Source organism: Gigantopelta aegis, chromosome 4, assembly GCF_016097555.1.
Source record: "Gigantopelta aegis isolate Gae_Host chromosome 4, Gae_host_genome, whole genome shotgun sequence".
Lineage (NCBI taxonomy): Eukaryota > Metazoa > Mollusca > Gastropoda > Neomphalida > Peltospiridae > Gigantopelta > Gigantopelta aegis.
Window position 1 is genome coordinate 119,288,265 of NC_054702.1, and position 24,534 is coordinate 119,312,798.

The following is a 24,534-nucleotide window of genomic DNA, read 5'->3' on the forward strand; positions in this document are numbered from 1 at the left end:
TAGTCTACGTTTTGTTGTTGGCCAGTGTGTTTATAAAGCACCCCCATTCCAAGACACAGAGGGCGCGGCCTTAATACCAATAGGCTTTGTAGTCTACGTTTTGTTGTTGGCCAGTGTGTTTATAAAGCACCCCCATTCCAAGACACAGAGGGCGCGGCCTTAATACCAATAGGCTTTGTAGTCTACGTTTTGTTGTTGGCCAGTGTGTTTATAAAGCACCCCCATTCCAAGACACAGAGGGCGCGGCCTTAATACCAATAGGTTTTGTAGTCTACGTTTTGTTGTTGGCCAGTGTGTTTATAAAGCACCCCCATTCCAAGACACAGAGGGCGCGGCCTTAATACCAATAGGCTTTGTAGTCTACGTTTTGTTGTTGGCCAGTGTGTTTATAAAGCACCCCCATTCCAAGACACAGAGGGCGCGGCCTTAATACCAATAGGCTTTGTAGTCTACGTTTTGTTGTTGGCCAGTGTGTTTATAAAGCACCCCCATTCCAAGACACAGAGGGCGCGGCCTTAATACCAATAGGCTTTGTAGTCTACGTTTTGTTGTTGGCCAGTGTGTTTATAAAGCACCCCCATTCCAAGACACAGAGGGCGCGGCCTTAATACCAATAGGCTTTGTAGTCTACGTTTTGTTGTTGGCCAGTGTGTTTATAAAGCACCCCCATTCCAAGACACAGAGGGCGCGGCCTTAATACCAATAGGCTTTGTAGTCTACGTTTTGTTGTTGGCCAGTGTGTTTATAAAGCACCCCCATTCCAAGACACAGAGGGCGCGGCCTTAATACCAATAGGCTTTGTAGTCTACGTTTTGTTGTTGGCCAGTGTGTTTATAAAGCACCCCCATTCCAAGACACAGAGGGCGCGGCCTTAATACCAATAGGCTTTGTAGTCTACGTTTTGTTGTTGGCCAGTGTGTTTATAAAGCACCCCCATTCCAAGACACAGAGGGCGCGGCCTTAATACCAATAGGCTTTGTAGTCTACGTTTTGTTGTTGGCCAGTGTGTTTATAAAGCACCCCCATTCCAAGACACAGAGGGCGCGGCCTTAATACCAATAGGCTTTGTAGTCTACGTTTTGTTGTTGGCCAGTGTGTTTATAAAGCACCCCCATTCCAAGACACAGAGGGCGCGGCCTTAATACCAATAGGCTTTGTAGTCTACGTTTTGTTGTTGGCCAGTGTGTTTATAAAGCACCCCCATTCCAAGACACAGAGGGCGCGGCCTTAATACCAATAGGCTTTGTAGTCTACGTTTTGTTGTTGGCCAGTGTGTTTATAAAGCACCCCCATTCCAAGACACAGAGGGGGCGCGGCCTTAATACCAATAGGCTTTGTAGTCTACGTTTTGTTGTTGGCCAGTGTGTTTATAAAGCACCCCCATTCCAAGACACAGAGGGCGCGGCCTTAATACCAATAGGCTTTGTAGTCTACGTTTTGTTGTTGGCCAGTGTGTTTATAAAGCACCCCCATTCCAAGACACAGAGGGCGCGGCCTTAATACCAATAGGCTTTGTAGTCTACGTTTTGTTGTTGGCCAGTGTGTTTATAAAGCACCCCCATTCCAAGACACAGAGGGCGCGGCCTTAATACCAATAGGCTTTGTAGTCTACGTTTTGTTGTTGGCCAGTGTGTTTATAAAGCACCCCCATTCCAAGACACAGAGGGCGCGCGGCCTTAATACCAATAGGCTTTGTAGTCTACGTTTTGTTGTTGGCCAGTGTGTTTATAAAGCACCCCCATTCCAAGACACAGAGGGCGCGGCCTTAATACCAATAGGCTTTGTAGTCTACGTTTTGTTGTTGGCCAGTGTGTTTATAAAGCACCCCCATTCCAAGACACAGAGGGCGCGGCCTTAATACCAATAGGCTTTGTAGTCTACGTTTTGTTGTTGGCCAGTGTGTTTATAAAGCACCCCCATTCCAAGACACAGAGGGCGCGGCCTTAATACCAATAGGCTTTGTAGTCTACGTTTTGTTGTTGGCCAGTGTGTTTATAAAGCACCCCCATTCCAAGACACAGAGGGCGCGGCCTTAATACCAATAGGCTTTGTAGTCTACGTTTTGTTGTTGGCCAGTGTGTTTATAAAGCACCCCCATTCCAAGACACAGAGGGCGCGGCCTTAATACCAATAGGCTTTGTAGTCTACGTTTTGTTGTTGGCCAGTGTGTTTATAAAGCACCCCCATTCCAAGACACAGAGGGCGCGGCCTTAATACCAATAGGCTTTTTGTAGTCTACGTTTTGTTGTTGTGTTTATAAAGCACCCCCATTCCAAGGCCAGTGTGTTTATAAAGCACCCCCATTCCAAGACACAGAGGGCGCGGCCTTAATACCAATAGGCTTTGTAGTCTACGTTTTGTTGTTGGCCAGTGTGTTTATAAAGCACCCCCATTCCAAGACACAGAGGGCGCGGCCTTAATACCAATAGGCTTTGTAGTCTACGTTTTGTTGTTGGCCAGTGTGTTTATAAAGCACCCCCCCCCATTCCAAGACACAGAGGGCGCGGCCTTAATACCAATAGGCTTTGTAGTCTACGTTTTGTTGTTGGCCAGTGTGTTTATAAAGCACCCCCATTCCAAGACACAGAGGGCGCGGCCTTAATACCAATAGGCTTTGTAGTCTACGTTTTGTTGTTGGCCAGTGTGTTTATAAAGCACCCCCATTCCAAGACACAGAGGGCGCGGCCTTAATACCAATAGGCTTTGTAGTCTACGTTTTGTTGTTGGCCAGTGTGTTTATAAAGCACCCCCATTCCAAGACACAGAGGGCGCGGCCTTAATACCAATAGGCTTTGTAGTCTACGTTTTGTTGTTGGCCAGTGTGTTTATAAAGCACCCCCATTCCAAGACACAGAGGGCGCGGCCTTAATACCAATAGGCTTTGTAGTCTACGTTTTGTTGTTGGCCAGTGTGTTTATAAAGCACCCCCATTCCAAGACACAGAGGGCGCGGCCTTAATACCAATAGGCTTTGTAGTCTACGTTTTGTTGTTGGCCAGTGTGTTTATAAAGCACCCCCATTCCAAGACACAGAGGGCGCGGCCTTAATACCAATAGGCTTTGTAGTCTACGTTTTGTTGTTGGCCAGTGTGTTTATAAAGCACCCCCATTCCAAGACACAGAGGGCGCGGCCTTAATACCAATAGGCTTTGTAGTCTACGTTTTGTTGTTGGCCAGTGTGTTTATAAAGCACCCCCATTCCAAGACACAGAGGGCGCGGCCTTAATACCAATAGGCTTTGTAGTCTACGTTTTGTTGTTGGCCAGTGTGTTTATAAAGCACCCCCATTCCAAGACACAGAGGGCGCGGCCTTAATACCAATAGGCTTTGTAGTCTACGTTTTGTTGTTGGCCAGTGTGTTTATAAAGCACCCCCATTCCAAGACACAGAGGGCGCGGCCTTAATACCAATAGGCTTTGTAGTCTACGTTTTGTTGTTGGCCAGTGTGTTTATAAAGCACCCCCATTCCAAGACACAGAGGGCGCGGCCTTAATACCAATAGGCTTTGTAGTCTACGTTTTGTTGTTGGCCAGTGTGTTTATAAAGCACCCCCATTCCAAGACACAGAGGGCGCGGCCTTAATACCAATAGGCTTTGTAGTCTACGTTTTTGTTGTTGGCCAGTGTGTTTATAAAGCACCCCCATTCCAAGACAGAGGGCGCGGCCTTAATACCAATAGGCTTTGTAGCGCGTTTTGTTGTTGGCCAGTTAATACCAATAGGCTTTGTAGTCTACGTTTTGTTGTTGGCCAGTGTGTTTATAAAGCACCCCCATTCCAAGACACAGAGGGCGCGGCCTTAATACCAATAGGCTTTGTAGTCTACGTTTTGTTGTTGGCCAGTGTGTTTATAAAGCACCCCCATTCCAAGACACAGAGGGCGCGGCCTTAATACCAATAGGCTTTGTAGTCTACGTTTTGTTGTTGGCCAGTGTGTTTATAAAGCACCCCCATTCCAAGACACAGAGGGCGCGGCCTTAATACCAATAGGCTTTGTAGTCTACGTTTTGTTGTTGGCCAGTGTGTTTATAAAGCACCCCCATTCCAAGACACAGAGGGCGCGCGCCTTAATACCAATAGGCTTTGTAGTCTACGTTTTGTTGTTGGCCAGTGTGTTTATAAAGCACCCCCATTCCAAGACACAGAGGGCGCGGCCTTAATACCAATAGGCTTTGTAGTCTACGTTTTGTTGTTGGCCAGTGTGTTTATAAAGCACCCCCATTCCAAGACACAGAGGGCGCGGCCTTAATACCAATAGGCTTTGTAGTCTACGTTTTGTTGTTGGCCAGTGTGTTTATAAAGCACCCCCATTCCAAGACACAGAGGGCGCGGCCTTAATACCAATAGGCTTTGTAGTCTACGTTTTGTTGTTGGCCAGTGTGTTTATAAAGCACCCCCATTCCAAGACACAGAGGGCGCGGCCTTAATACCAATAGGCTTTGTAGTCTACGTTTTGTTGTTGGCCAGTGTGTTTATAAAGCACCCCCATTCCAAGACACAGAGGGCGCGGCCTTAATACCAATAGGCTTTGTAGTCTACGTTTTGTTGTTGGCCAGTGTGTTTATAAAGCACCCCCATTCCAAGACACAGAGGGCGCGGCCTTAATACCAATAGGCTTTGTAGTCTACGTTTTGTTGTTGGCCAGTGTGTTTATAAAGCACCCCCATTCCAAGACACAGAGGGCGCGGCCTTAATACCAATAGGCTTTGTAGTCTACGTTTTGTTGTTGGCCAGTGTGTTTATAAAGCACCCCCATTCCAAGACACAGAGGGCGCGGCCTTAATACCAATAGGCTTTGTAGTCTACGTTTTGTTGTTGGCCAGTGTGTTTATAAAGCACCCCCATTCCAAGACACAGAGGGCGCGGCCTTAATACCAATAGGCTTTGTAGTCTACGTTTTGTTGTTGGCCAGTGTGTTTATAAAGCACCCCCATTCCAAGACACAGAGGGCGCGGCCTTAATACCAATAGGCTTTGTAGTCTACGTTTTGTTGTTGGCCAGTGTGTTTATAAAGCACCCCCATTCCAAGACACAGAGGGCGCGGCCTTAATACCAATAGGCTTTGTAGTCTACGTTTTGTTGTTGGCCAGTGTGTTTATAAAGCACCCCCATTCCAAGACACAGAGGGCGCGGCCTTAATACCAATAGGCTTTGTAGTCTACGTTTTGTTGTTGGCCAGTGTGTTTATAAAGCACCCCCATTCCAAGACACAGAGGGCGCGGCCTTAATACCAATAGGCTTTGTAGTCTACGTTTTGTTGTTGGCCAGTGTGTTTATAAAGCACCCCCATTCCAAGACACAGAGGGCGCGGCCTTAATACCAATAGGCTTTGTAGTCTACGTTTTGTTGTTGGCCAGTGTGTTTATAAAGCACCCCCATTCCAAGACACAGAGGGCGCGGCGCGGCCTTAATACCAATAGGCTTTGTAGTCTACGTTTTGTTGTTGGCCAGTGTGTTTATAAAGCACCCCCATTCCAAGACACAGAGGGCGCGGCCTTAATACCAATAGGCTTTGTAGTCTACGTTTTGTTGTTGGCCAGTGTGTTTATAAAGCACCCCCATTCCAAGACAGAGGGCGCGGCCTTAATACCAATAGGTTTTGTAGTCTACGTTTTGTTGTTGGCCAGTGTCTTTACGTTTTGTTGTTGGCCAGTGTGTTTATAAAGCACCCCCATTCCAAGACACAGAGGGCGCGGCCTTAATACCAATAGGTTTTGTAGTCTACGTTTTGTTGTTGGCCAGTGTGTTTATAAAGCACCCCCATTCCAAGACACAGAGGGCGCGGCCTTAATACCAATAGGCTTTGTAGTCTACGTTTTGTTGTTGGCCAGTGTGTTTATAAAGCACCCCCATTCCAAGACACAGAGGGCGCGGCCTTAATACCAATAGGCTTTGTAGTCTACGTTTTGTTGTTGGCCAGTGTGTTTATAAAGCACCCCCATTCCAAGACACAGAGGGCGCGGCCTTAATACCAATAGGCTTTGTAGTCTACGTTTTGTTGTTGGCCAGTGTGTTTATAAAGCACCCCCATTCCAAGACACAGAGGGCGCGGCCTTAATACCAATAGGCTTTGTAGTCTACGTTTTGTTGTTGGCCAGTGTGTTTATAAAGCACCCCCATTCCAAGACACAGAGGGCGCGGCCTTAATACCAATAGTTTATAAAGCACCCCCATTCCAAGACACAGAGGGCGCGGCCTTAATACCAATAGGTTTTGTAGTCTACGTTTTGTTGTTGGCCAGTGTGTTTATAAAGCACCCCCATTCCAAGACACAGAGGGCGCGGCCTTAATACCAATAGGCTTTGTAGTCTACGTTTTGTTGTTGGCCAGTGTGTTTATAAAGCACCCCCATTCCAAGACACAGAGGGCGCGGCCTTAATACCAATAGGCTTTGTAGTCTACGTTTTGTTGTTGGCCAGTGTGTTTATAAAGCACCCCCATTCCAAGACACAGAGGGCGCGGCCTTAATACCAATAGGCTTTGTAGTCTACGTTTTGTTGTTGGCCAGTGTGTTTATAAAGCACCCCCATTCCAAGACACAGAGGGCGCGGCCTTAATACCAATAGGCTTTGTAGTCTACGTTTTGTTGTTGGCCAGTGTGTTTATAAAGCACCCCCATTCCAAGACACAGAGGGCGCGGCCTTAATACCAATAGGCTTTGTAGTCTACGTTTTGTTGTTGGCCAGTGTGTTTATAAAGCACCCCCATTCCAAGACACAGAGGGCGCGGCCTTAATACCAATAGGCTTTGTAGTCTACGTTTTGTTGTTGGCCAGTGTGTTTATAAAGCACCCCCATTCCAAGACACAGAGGGCGCGGCCTTAATACCAATAGGCTTTGTAGTCTACGTTTTGTTGTTGGCCAGTGTGTTTATAAAGCACCCCCATTCCAAGACACAGAGGGCGCGGCCTTAATACCAATAGGCTTTGTAGTCTACGTTTTGTTGTTGGCCAGTGTGTTTATAAAGCACCCCCATTCCAAGACACAGAGGGCGCGGCCTTAATACCAATAGGCTTTGTAGTCTACGTTTTGTTGTTGGCCAGTGTGTTTATAAAGCACCCCCATTCCAAGACACAGAGGGCGCGGCCTTAATACCAATAGGCTTTGTAGTCTACGTTTTGTTGTTGGCCAGTGTGTTTATAAAGCACCCCCATTCCAAGCCACAGGGGGCGCGGCCTTAATACCAATAGGCTTTGTAGTCTACGTTTTGTTGTTGGCCAGTGTGTTTATAAAGCACCCCCATTCCAAGACACAGAGGGCGCGGCCTTAATACCAATAGGCTTTGTAGTCTACGTTTTGTTGTTGGCCAGTGTGTTTATAAAGCACCCCCATTCCAAGACACAGAGGGCGCGGCCTTAATACCAATAGGCTTTGTAGTCTACGTTTTGTTGTTGGCCAGTGTGTTTATAAAGCACCCCCATTCCAAGACACAGAGGGCGCGGCCTTTTTGTTGTTGGCCAATAAAGCACCCCCATTCCAAGACACAGAGGGCGCGGCCTTAATACCAATAGGCTTTGTAGTCTACGTTTTGTTGTTGGCAACTCACGTAATTTAACATAAAAACGGAAGTAAATTATTATTCCTTCCTTACTTAGCCGCAAATATGTCGCTGACAAGTTGGTTAGGTGTGTCAAAGACTGCTGACCCAGTAACAGAAACTTCCAGTAAAAAGCGAAAGGCAAAAGATTATTTGGAGAGAGAAACGCCAAAAACGTTTAACAAGATATACAACCAAACAGATTTCAGCTTGTACCAACAGGACGAAAAGGGATTATGGCATTGTTCAGTTTGTAAAAAAGCAACAAAAAAGAATGCATACGCCCGAGGACACGGAACACCGTCAAAAACAACAAACCATGATCGAGATGCCAGATGTAAGTAGTCTTTATGTTAATTTTATGTTTGTAGCTACGTGATTGGTCAATTATATTGTAAGACTAAGACCGCCTTCTTATTTTTGATTGAAATTGTCAAGTGGGTCATTCATAGAATTGAAGGAAAAAAATCCAACAGCATATTATGCGGTCGTTTGGAAATAAAATGGACAATGCCTATTATAGTATTTTTTTGCATTATTTAATGTATTAAGACACCGTTTAGAAATGTGGTACTATTGCACTGTAATCATGTCGATTTTAAAAATAAATGTTTATCGTGGTACATTGCTTTTTTGTTGTTTATTACTGTAAAAAATAGAAATAAATTCAAGTCTCCCTCTTGTTAAAAACTTCTCCCTCTCAAGGTCTGGAGAGAGAAGTCACTTCTCCCTAAAATTTAGACCTAGCTTGAGCCCTGCCAATAGGCTTTGTAGTCTACGTTTTATTGTTGGCCAGTGTGTATGTATGTCGAGGATGACTTTTACATACACATATATATAATTCAATCCTTTCTGGCCTCACAAATTGTCCCGTGCCGTTGCTGGGACTCGAACGTATGGCACCGAATCCCCCACAAATGGCGAACTTGTGTATGTGTGTATGTGTGTGTGTGTGTGTGTGTGTGTGTGTGTATGTGTATGTGTGCATGTGTGTGTGTGTATGTATGTATGTGTGTGTGTGTGTGTGTGTGTGTGTGTGTGTGTGTATGTATGTATGTGTGTATGTGTTTATGTATGCGTATGTACGTATGTTTGTTTTTGAATGTGTGTTTGTACTTAGTTATTTGTAATAATGTCACTAGGTAGTGAAATTATGCGTTGGTTGTAGACCATATTTCACTATGCATACTATCGAAACTGTCGATAGTTCAGCAAACAATTGCAATATTTATCGATAATTGAATTAACTATCGATGCATTGCTATCGAGGCATTGACTATCGCAATATATAGATAATTCGATGTATTGTTACACCACTAAAGGTTTATGATCAGTACATTAATTACCGAATTAGATGTCAGACCACTGTCTTGACAGTGATTCATGAGTGCATGCCACCACGGCCGTTTATAAATCTATCTACGAAGTTCTGTCTTGTGCAGTTTTAAGTTTGTGAAACCAGAGATACGAATTTTGATTATGGTAACGGTTTTGTCGTTAAGATTTACTGTCCATGGGGACACTGTGATCAAACTGTTTTTATTGGCATGGATCTACTGACGATTTTGTTGTACACTGATCGCATGAAAATGCTGTCTGAAATGGGTGCATGAATGCATGAATGAATGAATGGATGAATGTTTGACACACAAGCACAAAACTACGCACAGGCTATTGGGTGTCAAACAAAGGTACGTGTATCAACGTTATTATTTACATTAAAAATAAAAAGTATATAATTATGTAAAAATACAGTATAAAGAGCTGTGGGGATACATTAAGGTAAGTACCACATTTTTGTTACTAGATATATATTTTTTTGTCGTCGGCTTCAGACAATTATATTCCATCAGTGTCCACTAGCAATGTTCACAATGAGGGAGGTGGTCTTTTAATATATATATATATATATATATATATATATATATATATATATATATATATATACTCTTCAAAAAAAGAAACGCAAAAGGGTACACATGGGTTATAACTCCGATTTTATGTTTCCTACCGGTTCATGCTTTGTGAATATAAGGTCATTGCATGTCCCAAACACATTCCCACGGTTACATTCGATAAAACGCAGCTACTGTACAATAAAGTTCCAAAATGTGAATATTCGCAAAAACGCAGCCACGTGCAAACCATGTCACCACTGCACGTGCGTTGTCTGCACGTGCAACATGAACACCGACAGTATAAAAGTGCAGGGTGTTCGCTTGCCTGGCCTCTGTATCTGGCCGACAGTTGACAATCCAGGACATGCCACGTCTCAGTGAACCGCAGAGAAACAATGCCATCGGCCGACTAGACGCAGGCGAATCCAGAACGGCCGTTGCCAGGGCATTCCATGTGTCCCCAAGCACCATCTCCAGACTGTGGGACCGTTACCAGCAACATGGATCAACACGTGACCTCCCTAGATCCGGTCGACCACGGGTCACTACCCCCGGGCAGGACCGCTACATCCGGGTACGCCACCTTCGGGAACGATTGATTACTGCCACCTCCACAGCCGCAGCAATACCAGGTTTGCGCAGGATATCCGACCAGACCGTACGGAACCGCCTACGTGAGGTAGGAATTCGTGCCAGACGTCCAGTTCGAGGTGTCATCTTAACACCACAACACCGTCGACTCCGACTGCAGTGGTGCCAGATTCATCGACAATGGCCTCAACTGCGATGGAGACAGGTGTGGTTCAGTGACGAGTCCCGATTTCTGCTCCGACGTCATGATGGAAGATGTCGCGTGTATAGGCGTCGTGGTGAACGTTATGCGGCAAACTGCGTGCAGGAAGTGGACAGATTCGGCGGGGGTAGTGTCATGGTGTGGGCAGCCATCTCACACACTGGCAGAACTGACCTGGTCCACGTGCAGGGCAACCTGAATGCACAGGGCTACATTGACCAGATCCTCCGGCCACACATCGTTCCAGTTATGGCCAACGCCAACGCAGTGTTCCAACATGACAACGCCAGGCCTCACACAGCACGTCTCACAACGGCTTTCCTACAGAACAACAACATTAATGTCCTTCCTTGGCCATCGATATCACCGGATTTGAACCCAATTGAGCATCTGGCCTCAGATTACAGTTATCTTCCCATTTGGTTGTCCAAAATCCGGAAGTTTCACCGCGCAAGTAGTCTGCTGTTTGACTGTGATTATTTCATGGCAGACAGCTATGAAGTGGCAACTGTTTGACTGAAGTGACAGGGGATAGCATGTAGTTTGTAAACATGTGTAACTTGTTGACATTGAAGACTTGTTTGTGGTAATTCCGGCCCATGCAAAAGTAGTGCTTTTTGTGTAAAATGGGTGTACTCCGGCCTGGTTTAGAGGGTGTGTCTGTTTAAACCAATATGCTGGGAGAAAGAGCTGGACAACAGGGGTTGTTCTTTTCAGGGTATGTGCCCCCCATGCAGGCAAAGGTACATACAAAACTTCACGGGCCTGCTGATATTAATAAAAATGTTATAGCCACTAAGGCTATATAGAAACATATAGCGAAATTAATTGTGGTCTGAGGCCTGATATAGTTCACACATTACACCGGTTAAATGCTTGATTCTGATGAAAGTATTATAACCAGAGAGGTGAAATTACACACTGATTGTGCATACCACAAGGAATATGAAAACTAATTTATTTATTTTCTAAATATTTTATTAAATTAAAAAACATTTTTTTTGAATTTATTAAAAATTAAAATTAAAATTTTCAACTTTTAAATTTCAGTATCCTCCAAAATAGCATAAGATGACCTCTGATGTTACTACAGGTTGTTGCAATATTTTTTAACAGTTTTGAGCTAATAATTTGGTAAAAAAGAGCAAAAGTTGGATTTTGTTAGTCAATATTGAGATTTTAATTTTTTTTACATATTGAATTTTAATGAGTTTCTCAATTATTGCAATTGGACAGCAGATCTAAATATAATGAATATATCACTACTAAATGTAATTAAACACTTTAAATAAATAGTATACAGTTTTTAACAAGATTAAGTACTCTAATAATACATTTCACCTACATTTATGTAAATTACACACTTCAGTCATTTTTCAAAAATGGTCTTTTATCCTTAGAAAATCTAATAGGCTAATATTCTATGCTGTCTGAATGTATTTATTGTGTTCAGTAATCAGATGCTGGTATACTTGTCAAGTTTATTGCAGAAAATGTGCCAAAAAGGTTAACATTTGGCTTGTAATACATATGGCAGAATAATTCATAATGCATATTCAGTGGTCATTACTACAAACATCCTTCCAATCAAGAAATACTACACTGAGGTATCCCAGACACTGGCACATGACTACACTTGTTAACAGTTATCACTGGAAACTGAAAAATATGGTGCAAGTACCTCTTGGTAGGATTTATATCAGCATTTTGTGACAAAATCTTCATTTTCAAAGTTGTTGTCAACAAAAAAAATATTATGGTGTATACCTAAGTAATATCTGTAGGGCATATTCATATTAATATGCATTTATATGGACTGTTTTGCCTTTTACAAAGTGGCTACATGTCTAATACAGTAAATGAAGTAGATTAAGTAAATACAGCAGGTCAAAATTGAATATGAGGCCTATCATGTCTAATTTTCCCTGAAATTAGTGTGTAAACATTTGTTGCAAATGGCCCCAATTTTGTGACTTTCACCATCCCTCTGACACATTTCTAATAATGTATCATGAATTCAGTCACCATATCTTTACTAAGCCTCCACTTATCATATCTAAAATGCAAAATTTTACAGTTTTAGATTTTTTTGTTTCTCAAAAATTTAAATTTAAGTTTAATATTTAATTAAAAATGAAGTAAAATCTAATGATTGATTTTTTTTCCTTTAAATATTTCAAAATCTTTCCAAGACAACACTGTGCAGATAGAACATATGTAGAAGAAAAAATAGCTGCTCATTGTATGAAGACATTCCAAAATTTGATAAAGTTATTACATTTTGAAGTTGGTGTCCCTCAAGTTTCCATTGCTAAAATTGGCCATGGCAAGGCACTGTGGTAGGTGTTTTAACACAGCCTCTGTATACTCTCAGTTTAAAGGTGACATACCGATACTTACCGAGCATTGCTTTAATATGTATATCATTGGAATGCATTAGTGTGGGCCAGTTTTTAGGGGAAAAAATGGACTGATAGGCCTCAGATTACAGTTATCTTCCCATGTGGTTGTCCAAAATCCGGAAGTTTCACCGCGCAAGTAGTCTGCTGTTTGACTGTGATTATTTCATGGCAGACAGCTATGAAGTGGCAACTGTTTGACTGAAGTGACAGGGGATAGCATGTAGTTTGTAAACATGTGTAACTTGTTGACATTGAAGACTTGTTTGTGGTAATTCCGGCCCATGCAAAAGTAGTGCTTTTTGTGTAAAATGGGTGTACTCCGGCCTGGTTTAGAGGGTGTGTCTGTTTAAACCAATATGCTGGGAGAAAGAGCTGGACAACAGGGGTTGTTCTTTTCAGGGTATGTGTCCCCCATGCAGGCAAAGGTACATACAAAACTTCACGGGCCTGCTGATATTAATAAAAATGTTATAGCCACTAAGGCTATATAGAAACATATAGCGAAATTAATTGTGGTCTGAGGCCATCTATGGGACGAGTTGGACCGACGCCTCCGACAGCGACAATCACAGCCCCAGACCCTGCCCGAGCTGGCAGCAGCCTAGCAGGCCGAGTGGGCCACCATCCCCAGGGACGTCATCCGTACTCTGGTTGCTTCAATGGGCAGGCGGTGCCAGGCAGTTGTCAACACACGTGGAGGCCACACCCGGTATTGACTCCAGATGACCTTGACCTTGGTGGTGTGTCCTATCACTTACTCACAATGGACTAGAGTGAATTGTGAACAATCCTGCAACATTTGGTAATTATCGGACTCACCATTCAATAATGAAATCAATTCTCCAAATGTTACGACAATGTGGTTTTGCGTTTCTTCTTTTAAAGAGTATATATATATATATATATATATATGAATGCGTTAAATGTGTATAGCCGATTCGAGCACGGCACAAGATCACTTCATTCTTGCTTCACCATATATAAGAGGACTGCCACTCTCCAAGGACTGGCTGCATAGAATGAAGCTTGTTCATAACCTTCCCGTTCCAACCACCTTGCCAAGTGGAAAAGACATATTTAAAATCACTGTAGGGGACATAACATAGAACAAATACAAACAATCACCTGCATATAATATGATCTAAATTAAGAAATATTTGACATCCAATAGCCGATGATTAATAAATCAATGTGCTCTAATGGTGACGTTAAACGAAACAAACTTTATAATATGACTTTTTTTCTGACAATATCCTGTTGTGTTTCCCACTGGACGTCAGCCCACCGCCGGTTTGAGAAAGTCGATAATAGCCCACTGGTCAGTACAGTGGACCACACATTTGTTCTGAGAAACTAGCCACCAGACAAGGAATAAAGACGTCATTGTTAAAATTAATAACGCACTGGACACGTGCTGATACTATGTAATAAGTAATAAATACGTGTACAAGTGTTTTAAAAGGAAATCTCGACATGTTAGGGCATATATAATACTCTAAAAAGTGCATTTCATCCTTTAATTTAAAAACCTATGGGCTGTAAGAAATGAAAATGATGGGCCAGTCGACCATCGTTTTTAATATACGTTTACGATATATGTTGAGTAGATTTCCAGTGGTATCGTAGTTTTAAACATTTCGTGTCGCACGCCCATTTAAAAGTAGACGTATACCAAAATGATATTTATGAAATGTTACTGTTCTGCACTGCATACTTTTGCCGCTATTCAACTTTAAAAAGTAGGACTTTTTTAATCACCCGATATATAGTTAGTTTTTTCAAAATGCACAATAATTATATTAAAATGGCGTAAACAATTGTGTTTCCAGGAACCCGATCCTATCTATAAAAGGGCCAACTCTAAAACAGAATTTCAATATATATTTTTTTTTTTTTTTTTTTTTTTTTTTTAAGTATTAATAAGTAGGTGAAAAGATGTAGCAAAAAATATTTTCAAAATGCTGACCGACTCTTATATAATTAAATTGTTGGTCGGCATGTTTTTAGGCATGCTCCCGAAAACCCCCCAAACATTTTGTTTGGTCTTAGATAAAGTTTGTAAATGTTAGTTTGCTCCATATCAATCATTGTAATGTAAACCAGTTGTAGTATAATATTATTTTATGAAAATCTATCTTGAATGTCTGATGATTTAGTTTTATGATCGGAAATGGTACAAATCATGATTTCCGAAAACAAAAATGCTGGCCATTAACAATAAAACTTTACAATAGTGACACCAAAGTCTGATGAAAAAAATAATTTGGTTAATGTAAAAAATAATATCAAAGCTTAGCACATAAATAAAACGAATACAACATAAATACGTAACATTAGCCTAGATAATCGCCGACTCCTAAGTCTTTACACCGTTTTACTTGCCCATGTCCACTGAAGGTTCAGGCACGCCCATCCCGGGTTTAACCTCTCACTCTACACTGAGGGGAAAAGTATTTTTCAAAACGTAGTCTATTTGAGTATCATTTTAATCATTCATTACTCAACATTTGACTTTTTTGTACATGAAATATGATGCAAAGGATCATTTAATACATGTGAATATTTACTGAAAGAGTTATTTAACAACAGCAACACAGTGAAACCCAACTGTTTAACACAGACACCGTAAGCAAACCAGTATGTCTACGAAAGAGCAAATATACCATTAACGCTGGTGAGAATTCATGTCACTTGAAATTATGCAAATTTCCAGAGGTCTTTACATGACAGCCTCGCATTCTAATGTTGTTCACATCAGTGCAGCCACCAGCATCTGTTGAAGGAGGTGACAGATCTGGATGAGGCATACAAGCTGGCATACACACAGTGATCATGAACGTATGTTACATGTACCCACCAGCATCTGTTGAAGGAGGTGAAAGATCTGGAGCAGGCATACAAGCTGGCATCCACACAATGATCATGAACGTATGTTACATGTACCCACCAGCATCTGTTGAAGGAGGTGAAAGATCTGGAGCAGGCATACAAGCTGACATCCACACAGTGATCATGAACGTATGTTACATGTACCCACCAGCATCTGTTGAAGGAGGTGAAAGATCTGGAGCAGGCATACAAGCTGACATCCACACAGTGATCATGAACGTATGTTACATGTACCCACCAGCATCTGTTGAAGGAGGTGAAAGATCTGGAGCAGGCATACAAGCTGACATCCACACAGTGATCATGAACGTATGTTACATGTACCCACCAGCATCTGTTGAAGGAGGTGAAAGATCTGGAGCAGGCATACAAACTGACATCCACACAGTGATCATGAACGTATGTTACATGTACCCACCAGCATCTCGACATGGCAGACGTGCTTTTGAAAATCACAAGGATGACGCTGTCATACCAACATAGCTAAACATCACCCTGGGTATGGAGTGGAACACTAATATTTATTTCATAGAAACAAATAGTACATTTTCTAGTTTCTCCCACTACATTCATATTGACTAAAGTCAAGGACAAAAAAAAAAACTACAAAAAAAAAGTTACTGAAGGAAAATATTTCCACAAAGTCAAATAGAAATTAAAATCCCTTTTTCCTTAATCCACAGTGAGGCAAACGTCAATCATAGATACACCATTAAACTATTTACAGAAGTATTTTCAAATTATTTCGAACATTATAACAACATGGCTACATACGTCGATTAATTAAAATAAGCGCGCGCAGTAGCGTTTTAAGTATCTAACCACTTTCAAAACACCCTTAATATGTTGAATGAAGTTTAATTTTAAACTGTGAGTAATAAAATTAAATCGCAGGGTTGCGATCGATATTACAAAAAGCCCAGGACTTGGCCCAGTAGTAGATCGTCCGCTGTCGTGTACTATACAGGATGGGTAAATCAGCAGTCACATACTACTAATGTATCAAAGTTTATGGTATTCGCTGTCCTGTTTGAGAGAGACATGTTACATGATACGTGTTCTCTCACTCTAAAGCACCAAGCTACATAACGTTCGTTTCTAAACATTCTCTTATAATAACATAATGATACTTGTCGACTTTATCAAACAGTTTAAATACAATACAAAACCTTTTCACGATTTCATTCGCATTTTATTCTTTAAAGTTTATCTTCAATTTTTTTGTTTGTTAGAACTATAAATGTCTCCTGTTTAAAAATAAAATGATTACAGACAACATTCTAAAAGCATCTAGGAAAAGTTCATAAAAGATTTCATATCCTTGATTTCACACTGACCTAAAACAATTGACCTCGATATTCTAAAATACATGTACAATACTACACATAGATAGGTTTTAAACTTCAGTTACTTTATTAAAGTCATTGGTCCTAGTTTTGCGACATACGTACCTTTCTGAGTTACTTCAAACGCAGAATGACACCGTGAAATGACTTCTTTACCATTTACCATAGCCCATGTATTTTTCGTGCTGGGGTGTCGTTAAACATTCATTCAATCATTCATTCCGTTAAATGACAAGTATAATTATGTCATTTAAGCGGCAAGTTGTAAGTAATGTGTCATTTAACGGCGATAACTGTAAAGAGCGAACCATGTTTTACACAGCCTAATAACTAGAGTAATGTGTCATTTAACGGCGATAACTGCAAAGAGCGAACCATGTTTTACACAGCCTAATAACTAGAGTAGACGCCTTTAGCTTTTGCTAGTTTTAAAGAATTCTTAAAATATCATTTAGACTATGATTGTTGTACCAACGAATTTGATTGAATCGAGGCTTTAATTTTGTGGAATTAGTTTTAAATTTAGATAGAACGTTTTGATCATCGAAATGATTCACCTGTCAACCAAAAATTTAATATTCATTGTCTGAATTGTTAGTGGATATACATGTATAACTGTTTTTGAAAGAAAATTTCGAACTCAGAGTTTTAAACAATTTGTGTTATTTCAATGTAAAATAGTTACATTAAATCGTTAATTGTTTTGTAAAGACAATTCGTGTTATTTTAATGCAAAATAGTTAAATTAATCGTTAATCGTTTTAAGACAATTTGTGTTCTTTTAATGTAGCATAGTTACATTAAACCGGTAATCGTTTATAAAAAAATTTTTAATCGTTTTGAGATATTTCGTGTTATTTTAGTGTATAATTATTACTTAAACCCGTTAATCGTTTACAGACAATCTGTTTTATTTTAATTGTAGAACAGTTACATTAAATCATTAATCGCTTTTAAACAATTTGTGTTTTTTAATATAAAATAGTTACATTAAATCGTTTATAAATTAACAAATTTGTGTTATTTTCATGTAGAATAGTTACATTAAGACGTTAATCTATTTTGGACAATTTGTGTTATTTTAATATAGAATAATTACATTAAATCATTAATAATTATTTGACAATTAGTGTTATTTTTTAATATAGGAGAGTTACATTAAATCAGTATTCATCATTAGACAATTTGTGTTATTGTAATATAGAATAGTTACATTAAATCATTAATCGTTATTTGACATTGTTAATCAGGATTTACTGAATTGACGATCGGGTAACACACAATTATATCTAACCGGAATTTCAAAATTACATATATATCATAAAACAAGCTCGTTCAAAACAGACATACAAATAAAAAAACAAACAAATAAATCAATCAATCAATCAATCAATAAAAGGTGTAAATTGATTACAAAAAATTAATAATAAAATAATACATTTACTATAATAAAATAACATTATTGTTTAAAGTACATGTTTTATCCGAAAGACTGCTTTAAAATTATTAACATATCGGTTATAAGAATGTTGTAAGACAACAAAACACAATTATGGATTTGTTGTTTATTTTTTAGTAATAATAATAATAATAATATATTTTAATATAGCTATTGTACATTTTAGTTTTGTAACATTCAACCTGAAATAAGTTTTCGTTTGACATACTTTTTAAATTATCTATATACAAAAGGCTGGTAATACAATTACCCAAAGTTAATGAATGTATTAAATATTTAACTTTTCAAACATTTAATAAAATTAAAAATCCAGAATTTACACACAAAAATTAAAAAAAAAAGCATACAGAAATTTTAATAAATAAAGAAAATAAAGAAATAACGTTAAGACACACACAAAATAAAAATGAAAACTATTTTAAATAAAAATAAATAAATAAATAATAACTACTTACTTTTTGGTGGCCCCCTGATACCAGCCATATTGAAAAGCTAGAAGATGATGTTTGCCTCGTGCGTGCACGCGCGGAGTTGAGTTATAAAAGAGACAAGACAGTGGAGTGTATTTGAACGCGACTCATATTGTTGAGAACTTCACAGGTGGGACGCGCGCAACGTCACCGCCCGAGTGCTCGGCCGCCATTGATCAACGCCCGATCAATACGTGTTATGGCGCGGCAAATATAACTTTGACAAAAGGTCATTACAAACAAACGAAGATGCTTCTACTTACGTATTGTCACCATTGATTTATACATTACTTTTGACGTGCAGATCTGTTTTTTAATCTAAATAAATTGTTGAAGATGCCCACAGGCTGAACTTTCTTCAATAAAATTCATATGCTAGACTGTATAATAAAACATTCTCTAACAATTAATTATAGTGAAAACAGAAATTTAGCCTTATGTTAGTGTACGGACATTTTCTAAATGTGAAAATGTGTAAAGACAGCTTAGTAATTTGTTTTATTTTTATGTCACAGGCTACGAACTGCACGGAATACGGGTCGACCTATTGAATAAACTGCGACTTGCACTAGTATGGGGAGGGTGTGTGTGTGTGTGTTAGAACCGGAGTTCGGTGATCAGTGTTGTACTGAAAGTCGGACTCGAACTGATTTTATTAATGAGTGGTTCTCACAAGAAACCATATCATATAAGTTGACAAATAGTGCAGTAATTTATGAAGGATTCGTCAAAACATTTCGGGAAACTGAGTTTAAAAGTGTTTTCTAGATCTCTGAGATCCATTAAACAAAATGTGATGAGGTGACCCTTTCAAAAAGCTGAGCGGGGCTAACCACAGCATGCATTATATAAACCGCATTTATTACCCTAAATGCTAATAATTAAAAACAATATAGTGTTGCCTCAAACTTGACAAAAGTTTTAGAAAAGACATTTAGCAAACTGTGACTTTCGAAAATTCGGGGCATGGTTAACATGTGCTTCAAACCTGGCAAAATGTCAGGAACAATGTAAAGTAACAAGATATAACATTTTGAAATTGTGGCCATGGAAAATTGATTGAAACATGTTTTATTGATTTTTAAATAGAACAAATGAATTAGGTACAAGTTATACAACTTATTAGCAGTGGCAGAGTTCATTTTTCAAAATGGCCTCCATTGTCAACCAAAACACTGCTTATTGCTAATGATTTAATGCGATATAAAAATGTTTGTGAAAAGACATTTATAGCATGTAGTGTATTAACATTTATCATTTTCAATTATTATTATTATTATTATTATTATTATTATTATTATTAAGTGGTTTAAGGTGTCCATGTACCACTATGGTTTCGAACACGCCCTCATTTTCAAAATGTTGATGTGACTAAAATAGCGCTTTTTTATCTTGTTTATTGGAAATAATTTAAAACAATTTGCAGTTTTTTGTTGCTTCACGAAATAACATATGAAACCATGCAGAGTAATAAAATGTTACATTTTGAATATGTGGGAATGACCATCACCAAGATCATTTCAAAATATGAACATTATTACATTTTACTTAAAAAAGAGAAAAATATTAAAACTAGTTTCTGATTTATCATTCATCAGAACAAACATACATACTACAATTTGAAAATTCACCAGAACAAACATATATACTACAATTTGAAGATTTATCGAGTATAAGCATTTTGTACCACAGTAAAATTATTAAAAGATCACAAACCCTATAGTAAGACATAAGATGCTTTCAAAGACGCATATTATTTATTCGAGATTCACTAAACAATAATGGGCCAACATGAACTCCAAACAATCTGGTGACAGCAACCTCCTCACATACATTAAAACATTTGGTTTAAAGTTAAAATATTCGTAAATACTAAAACGTAATGCAATAAAATATGTTTTCAATCAAATACATTTATCAGTTGGTTTGACTATTTTGTATTACTTATAGTATATACAATGACTAGACAAGACAGCAAAATTTATCCAACTTACGAGGCATTCTCCTAATTACTATATATTATAACAATATCGGCGACTGCAACTATTATCAAGAATATAAACATCCAATACAAAGTAAATATATAAAAAAGGAAAAACAAATAAATAACGTGAATTAAAGTGAACGAGGAAAGTGAACAAAGGAAATGAAAGTAAATTATTTTCTGCTCAAACAACGAATATCGACTATAGATACTGTATAAGGAGATTCCACACAACTAGTCATAATGTAATCAAACAATGATGTTTTCTCCAAGCGTCGTGGATGTTTAATTTATATATATATATATATATATATATATATATATATATATATATATATATATATATATATATATATATATGGCCTGAGCAGGATAAAGCCGATATCTTAAGATAGTAAGTTGGTAACTGGGTATTTTATATATATCCCGCAATCGCAAATAATATGAACAACGTAATGAACTGAATCTTTTTATTTCACAAATTTACCGTTTTCCAGAGTACTAGGTGCACACATAATGAATACGTTGTCGCCTACAATAGCTATATTTAAAAAAAAAAAAGTTCTTAAATAAATAATATTAGTTATTGATGGACAAAATATATCTACAACACTGTATCCTCCATGAAGAGGATTGTGAGATTCTACCAGTTCATCATATGACTTATCGGATTTTCACTTTGTAATAATTCAAAAGTACTAAGAATTACTAACTGACAGTGTCTGTGACTCTCTAACTGACAGAGTGTCTGTGACTCTCTAACTGACAGTGTCTGTGACTCTCTAACTGACAGAGTGTCTGTGACTCTCTAATTGACAGTGTGTCCGTGACTCTCTAACTGACAGTGTCTGTGACTCTCTGACAGAGTGTCTATGACTCTCTAGCTGACAGAGTGTATGTGACTCTCTAACTGACATAATGTTTGTGACTCTCTAACTGACAGAGTCTGTGACTCTCTAACTGACAGTGTCTGTAACCCTCTAACTGACACAGTGTCTGTGGTTCTCTAACTGACAGTGTGTCCGTGACTCTCTAACTGGCAGTGTGTCTGTGACTTACTAACTGACAGTGTCTGTAACTCTCTAACTGACAGAGTGTCTGTGATTCTCTAACTGACAGAGTGTCTGTGACTCTCTTAATTGACAGTGTGTCCGTGACTCTCTAACTGACAGTGTCTGTGACTCTCTGACAAAGTGTCTATGACTCTCTAGCTGACAGAGTGTCTATGACTCTCTAGCTGACAGAGTGTATGTGACTCTCTAACTGACATAATGTTTGTGACTCTCTAACTGACAGAGTCTGTGACTCTCTAACTGACAGTGTGTATGTGACTCTCTAACTGACATAATATTTGTGACTCTCTAACTGACAGAGTCTGTGACTCTCTAACTGACAGTGTCTGTAACCCTCTAACTGACACAGTGTCTGTGGCTCTCTAACTGACAGTGTGTCCGTGACTCTCTAACCGACAGTGTGTCTGTACTGACAGTGTCTGTGACTCTCTAACTGACAGAGTGGTCTGTGACTCTCTAACTGACAGAGTGTCTGCGACTCTAACTGACAGTGTGTCTGTGACTCTCTAACTGACAGAGTGTCTGTGACTCTCTAACTGACAGAGTGTCTGTGATTCTCTAACTGACAGTGTCTGTGACTCTCTAATTGACAGTGTGTCCGTGACTCTCTAACTGACAGTGTCTGTGACTCTCTGACAGAGTGTCTATGACTCTCTAGCTGACAGAGTGTATGTGACTCTCTAACTGACAGAGTGACGGTGACTCACTGACAGTATCTGTGACTCTCTAACTGACAGAGTGACTGTGACTCACTGACAGTATCTATGACTCTCTAACTGACAGTGTCTGTGACTCTCTAACTGACAGAGTGTCTGTGACTCTCTAACTGACAGTGTGTCTGTGACTTACTAACTGACAGTGTATGTGACTCTCTAACTGACACAGTGTCTGTGACTGTCTAACTGACAGTGTCTGTAACCCTCTAACTGACACAGTGTCTGTGACTCTCTAACTGACACAGTGTCTGTGACTCTCTAACTGACAGTGTCTGTAACCCTCTAACTGACACAGTGTCTGTGACTCTCTAACTGACAGTGTCTGTAACCCTCGAACTGACACAGTGTCTGTGACTCTCTAACTGACAGTGTCTGTAACCCTCTAACTGACAGTGTGTCTGTGACTTACTAACTGACAGTGTGTCTGTGACTCTCTAACTGACAGTGTCTGTAACCCTCTAACTGACACAGTGTCTGTGACTCTCTAACTGACAGTGTCTGTAACCCTCTAACTGACAGAGTGTCTGTGACTCTCTAACTGACAGAGTGTCTGTGACTCTCTAATTGACAGTGTCTGTGACTCTCTGACAGTGTGTCCGTGACTCTAACTGACAGTGTCTGTGTCTCTGTAACTGACAGAGTGTCTGTGACTCTGACAGAGTGTCTGTGACTCTCTAATTGACAGTGTGTCTGTGACTCTCTAATTGACAGAGTGTCTGTGACTCTGACAGAGTGTCTGTGACTCTGACAGAGTGTCTGTGACTCTCTAATTGACAGAATGTCTGTGACTCTCTAACTGACAGTGTGTCCGTGACTCTCTAACTGACAGAGAGTCCGTGACTCTCTAATTGACAGAGTGTCTGTGTATCTCTACTGACAGAATGTCTGTGACTCTCTAACTGACAGTGTGTCCGTGACTCTAACTGACAGTGTCTGTAATTCTCTAACTGACAAGAGTGTCTGTGACTCTCTAACTGACAAGAGTATCTGTGACTCTCTAACTAGTGCCATGTTATTCTGACATTGATGTCGCTTCTCTGGTATATATTTATAGCAACCCACGGTTGGAAGAACGTTTTAAAACCTTTATTGTCAGTTTTTCAATTTCATAAAACACATTTGTTTTGTAATCAGCTGCTATTTGGTGTGTAACTATACAGCCGAGTCTTGGTGTAGAACATGACGGAAAGCTAATTAACAGCAAGGGATCTTTAATATGTAACACCTGGTATTAACATTGGCTGAAGAAACTCACTCTGGACACACAGGCTACTTTTACTGCAAATGAAATTTTGAATGTCCCAAATATTTCGAGGTAATCCAGAACATACGCGTACGAGTCCGGTGTGTGTGGTGGGAGTGGGGTGGGGTGAGGGGTGGGGGTGGTTGGAATGTCCCCCGTCCACTCTAGTGCTGGAGCAACATGAGCTGGCCTGAAACCGTTTGACCATCATTCTACTCACATTCGCTCGATGCGCGGTCGGTCTAGGATCGATCCCCGTCGGTGGGCCCATTGGGCTATTTCTTGTTCCAGCCAGTGCACCACAACTGCCGTGGTATGTGCTATCCTGTCTGTGGGATGGTGCATATAAAAGATCCCTTGCTGCTAATCGAAAAGAGTAGCCATGAACTGGCGACAGCGGGTTTCCTCTCTCAATATCTGTGTGAACCTTAACCATATGTCCGACGCCATATAACCGTAAATAAAATGTGTTGAGTGCGTCGTTAAATAAGACATTTCCTTCCTTCTACTCACATTCAGTCTATTTTCCATCATTCTACCCACAATATTAGTTGTACTCCATGTAAAAACGCATAGTGATTCATTTGCAACCCTATATACTTGTTTTGTAGTAATGCTAAACTGAATAAATGTTATCCCGATTCGGGCGTTTTTTGTTTAATTCGGGCAAAAATCAGCTACAAAAATAGTAGCCCGTACGCATATAATCCAAAATGTTTTCTCTTACA